The sequence below is a fragment of the Anastrepha obliqua genome, chromosome 3 (genome assembly GCF_027943255.1).
Source record: "Anastrepha obliqua isolate idAnaObli1 chromosome 3, idAnaObli1_1.0, whole genome shotgun sequence".
Classification (NCBI taxonomy): domain Eukaryota; kingdom Metazoa; phylum Arthropoda; class Insecta; order Diptera; family Tephritidae; genus Anastrepha; species Anastrepha obliqua.
In genome coordinates, this window is record NC_072894.1 from 114,119,760 (window position 1) to 114,124,435 (window position 4,676).

A 4,676-nucleotide genomic window follows, 5' to 3' on the forward strand; every position below is an offset into this window, starting at 1 on the left:
ACGCAAAGAATGTTCAACATCGAAATGCTGACTTGGTGTATGCAATTGGCGGCGGTTAACACGAGAAAGAACCGATTGGCGCGCTTTGTTAAACTCGGCCAAAATCGCGTAAATGGTTATCGCGAAAATTAAGAAGAAGAAGATTAAAAAAAAATACCAGTCTAACGGTTAGACTTGATAGAAGTGAAACCTTCCGTAAAACAAACTGAGAGAGAATAAGACGAAAGCAGCATTAGGAGCGGGATAATTATAGGTTCATTATAATATTGCTATAAAGTTCATATTTTATTTTCTTCATTTTATCATTATTCATCCTCAATGTTTTCAATTTCAACAAATCGCACCCTAAATACAAAAGGGTCACAACTCAAAATACCAAGATTTTCAGGAGAGACGAAAAACGTTTTATGTAAAAATTATTGTAATATTTAAAGAAAATATTGTTCCATCATGAAAATATACAACATTGAAGAAGGTTCTACTATATTTTTCTCAATTTTATTTTATGTTTGCGAAAATAAAACAAAATTTTGATTTATGACTCTTTAACTGAAATTTTTTCGATTAAGTAGTGATATTTTCTTAAGTTGTGCCTTTTTAACTGATAAAATGTTTTAATTTTATAAGTTCCCTAACCTAATTGAACTCACTTTTCACAACTAAAGAGGCACAATGCAAAATAATATACCACGAAATTTATCACTTTTTACAGTTATAGAGGCAGAACTCAAAATAAAACTCTTTATGTGTAATAAAAGTAATCAGCTGTTCTTGAGCCCATTAACGCAACTAAAAATAATTCTCTTTAATTGATCGTGCAAAAGCAACACACTTGACATAAAAATAGACATAACTGTATTTTTCCAGTTAAAGAAGATAGTTATGTGAACGAAATATTTGCAGCAGTTAGAAATGTGTACTCTGAATTAATTTATGCAAAAAACTCAGTTTTGGAAAATTTTGAGTTGTGACCCTTTTGTATTTAGGGTGGGAAATGATACGAGTGGCTTATGATAGATAAAATATGATACAAATGCTTTGGTTTCGATGTTGTCAAAAAAAAATACCCAAACGGACCGAAGAAACAGACTTACAAATTTCTTCCATTTTCGTCCACTTGTATTCATATAAAAATTTATGCCTCTTCCCACCAAAGCTAAATGTATTAGTATATTTTTTCTTGTATTTATTCAAGGCTGAAATTCCGGCGGTAATGTAATACCGGGTCAACCCGTGGCAGAGAAGGAGCAAGCCGCCCCTAAAACACTCCGCCCATTTCCAAAAATTAGTTTAACATTTGTTGTCCTCCGATGGAGGATCTATCAGATGTTAAGCTGATAACCACACTACCTAGTCAATACATTTTAAATAATAAACCTAATAAACCTTTTGAGAATTACACGCTCACAAAAAAAAAATTAATGTACGAAATATTTATACCGATTCACTTAAACTGACTTTCAGTATCTAAACCAAAAATAGAAAAGCCAAAAAACTGTTTTCAATAAATAATCAGAAATGTCCTACAATGCAAATTTCAAAAAAAAAAAAATTTTATTTCTTGTGATTCGAACTAAGAATTTTGGATCGGAAGCTCACATTGCTAGCCGCTCGGCTATCGCGCCATACTGTCAGTGCTGGCCTAAAAGTTATTTAGTTCGTCGCTACGTTTATATGTTGTAATGCGTTTCACTTTTTCCCAAATCACTCCCAACGATTCTAAAGAAGTTTTCACTTCAAAAATTAATGTACGAAATATTTATACCGATTCACTTAAACTGACTTTCAGTATCTAAACCAAAAATAGAAAAAAACTGTTTTCAATAAATAATCAGAAATGTCCTACAATGTAAATTTCAAAAAAAAAAAATTCCATTTTCGTCTACATGTATTCACATAAAAATTTATGGCTCTTCCCACCAAAGCTAAATGTATTAGTATATTTTTTCTTGTATTTATTCAAAGCTGAAATCCCGGCGGTAATGCAATACCGGGTCAGCCCGTGGCAGAGAAGGAGCAAGCCGCCCCTAAAACACTCCGCCCATTTCCAAAAATTAGTTTAACATTTGTTGTCCTCCGATGGAGGATCTATCAGATGTTAAGCTGATAACCACACTACCTAGTCAATACATTTTAAATAATAAACCTAATAAACCCTTTTGAGAATTACACGCTCACAAAAATTATTTATATCAACATATAATATAACGCTTCGTAACTAAATAACTTTTAGGCCAACAACGACAGCATGGCGCGGTAGCCGAGCGACTAGCAATGTGAGCTTCCGATCCAAAATCCTCGCTTCGAATCACAAGAAAAAATAAAAGTTATTTTTATTTAGTTCGTCGCTACTTTTATATCAACATATAATATAACGCTTCGTAGCCAAGTAGGTCGCTTTTTTCGTTTCACTTTTCCTCAAATCACTCCCAACGATTCTAAAGAAGTTTTCACTTCAAAACGCTATTGAACAAAAAGGGACACGAAACGAAAGTATACAGGGTTTGATTGAAATGAAATGAGCCTTATTTTTTTAAGCAGTTTTATTAAACCTTTTGGCTTATACAACTAATATTCTTCAAAATAGGACCTTTGAAGGTCAATACACCGCTGGTAGCGGTCCTTCCACTGCAGGAAATATTTTTTAAACTCATCCGCCGGAATCGTGTTCAATTCCGCTGTCACAGTTTTTTAAATCGCCGCGATGGAGTCGAAACGCCTCCCTTTCAGGCGCGGGAACAAGAAGAAGTCCGGAGGGGACAGGTCTGGGCTGTAAGGAGGGTGGGGAAGCCCCGGAAGCCCCATCTTGGCCAATGCAGAGGTTCACATCTTCGTCTGTTTGCGTTGTCGAAGGCCTTCCACATCGCTGTTCGTCTTCGACGTCCTCCCGGTCTTCCTTGAACGACTTCTGCTTCCGTTTTACCTAGGCACTGGGCAGAGATTGGTCCCCGTAAGCCTCCTTGAGTAGCCCGATGGTTGCGGTACTCGTTTTGTTTAGCTTTACGCAAAATTTAATTTTTATTTCACGCGCGGAGCGATGTTGACTGCACCGCTGTTGCCAGCGAACTGGGACCGGTTTCTAGTGGAAGGGGAAGGCCCAACGATCATTTCGGTTGATCGCTTGGCAGACTCTCCGTGCGGGAAGGCTCATTACTTTTCCATCAAACCCTATAGAAATCAAGATACATATTCTGTCCATAAATAATTGTTTAATCATGAAGATTTATTTTGTCGCCTTCCAAATAGATTTCTTTCGAAACAATACACATATGCCAATGATTAGTCCAGTCATCAAAACACCAGCAAATTCTCCTTAACGGTCCCTATCGACTCGAAGCGGCGTCCGCGGAGTGGCAATTTATATTTTTGGGGGCTAAATCCTGTGAATATGGTGGTTGTTCGATGATATTTGTCTAGTTTTTGGTCAAAAAAGCGTTCACAATATGCACCTTATGAGACGGTGCGCTCTCCTGGTGCAAGATCCATGACTTTTCTTTTCCTCCTCACATTCTCACTCAAACGTCGCATAACTTCCAAATAATATTTAGTAATATTCTTTATTTACCGTAGAACCATTTGAAACAAATTACGAGTGCACACCTCCATGATAATCAAAGAAAACGAGTAGCATGACTGTCATTTTTCATCGACTTTGACGTGGTTTTTTGGGTTTCGGCTCATCTGGTTAGCGTCATCCATCCGCCTTCACTGGTTTTCATGTCAAACTCATGTTCCCCCGTCTCACCACCTGTTATGATGCGCTGGATAAACGTTGGACCCGAATTCACTTGCTCAAGCATACCTTCAGCCAACTTCTTCCTATAAATGTTTTGAAAGAACGAGTCGAGCAGCCACGCTTCTCATGCCCAATCGATGGTGTAAAATGTTGCGAATTGAATCGTAAGACACGCTAAAGTCACGAGCTATTTCTCTCAAACTTAAATGATGGTTTTCCAGCACTATTTCCTTGACTTTGTCGACGTTTTCATCCGTTAAAGACGTTGGTGGGCGACCAGATCGGGGCAAATTTTCCACGACTTCTCGGCCCTCTGCAAAAGACTTATACCACTCGTAGACCCGTGCTTTTGATAAAGCACACTTGCCATAGGCTTTCGGCAACATTTTCAACAATTCGGCACACGAAATCCCGTTCAAAATTCTTCGGTTAATATTTTTATCTATAGTGAAAATCGCAGAGCACTCCCGCGGTTGACTGATATAATTCAATGGCAAACTCTCCGCCACTATAGAGGACAGTTGTAGCAACATTCCAGCAAAAAAATGTAGACATTTGTATAACACGCGCTCTTAAGTGAACTTTTCCCTATACTTTTTTGTATATCTGCCCATAATTATACAAGTGGTCTAAGTTAAAATTTGAATAATGTATCGATTATTTCAAGCCACATTATTTTAAACTATAGTAAATTTATTCAATGCAATTTTTACGACATCATCAGATATGAACTATTAGGTGGGGGTTGCACTTTCCAAATTATATCAAATTCATTAAGTGTTAATTATGAAAATGATCCAAGTCAAAAACCTAAAGAAATCGTTTAAACATAACTTGAAACTGGCACATGTCCTCTTAGTCGATAAATGGCAATCATTCCTTTCTACCGAATTACCGCGATTTTGGGTTGATACTTACTAATGTGGCTCCAACGACTGGT

General features: G+C 37.1%; 2 pseudogenes; both read right to left on the reverse strand.

Annotated features, from left to right (window-relative positions):
• Nucleotides 1–1,186: 1,186 nt before the first annotated feature.
• On the reverse strand, nt 1,187–1,373 carry LOC129243251 (U2 spliceosomal RNA; annotated as a pseudogene).
• Nucleotides 1,374–1,955: 582 nt separating this feature from the next.
• On the reverse strand, nt 1,956–2,142 carry LOC129243233 (U2 spliceosomal RNA; annotated as a pseudogene).
• Between the last annotated feature and the right edge of the window lie 2,534 nt (nt 2,143–4,676).